The sequence below is a fragment of the Mesitornis unicolor genome, unplaced genomic scaffold, assembly GCF_000695765.1.
Source record: "Mesitornis unicolor isolate BGI_N332 unplaced genomic scaffold, ASM69576v1 scaffold23784, whole genome shotgun sequence".
Taxonomy (NCBI): Eukaryota; Metazoa; Chordata; class Aves; order Mesitornithiformes; family Mesitornithidae; genus Mesitornis; species Mesitornis unicolor.
In genome coordinates, this window is record NW_010182384.1 from 1 (window position 1) to 211 (window position 211).

Here is a 211-nt window from a genome sequence, read left to right on the forward strand (position 1 = left end):
TTTGGGAAAGAGCTCTGTGTTAGTGAACACCACCTTTAAATACCTGTGTATGTTGAGTCCCTTCCCCCAAAGGGAGAAAACTGTAACCAGATGGAGATCCACTCTGGTTGCTTTCTTATCCCTGGGTCAGTAATGGAACCAGGGTTGGACAGTTGTCAGAGAGCAAGGAGCAAGGTCGTAGTATCCAGAAAAATAAGCCCTGAGAGTCTGC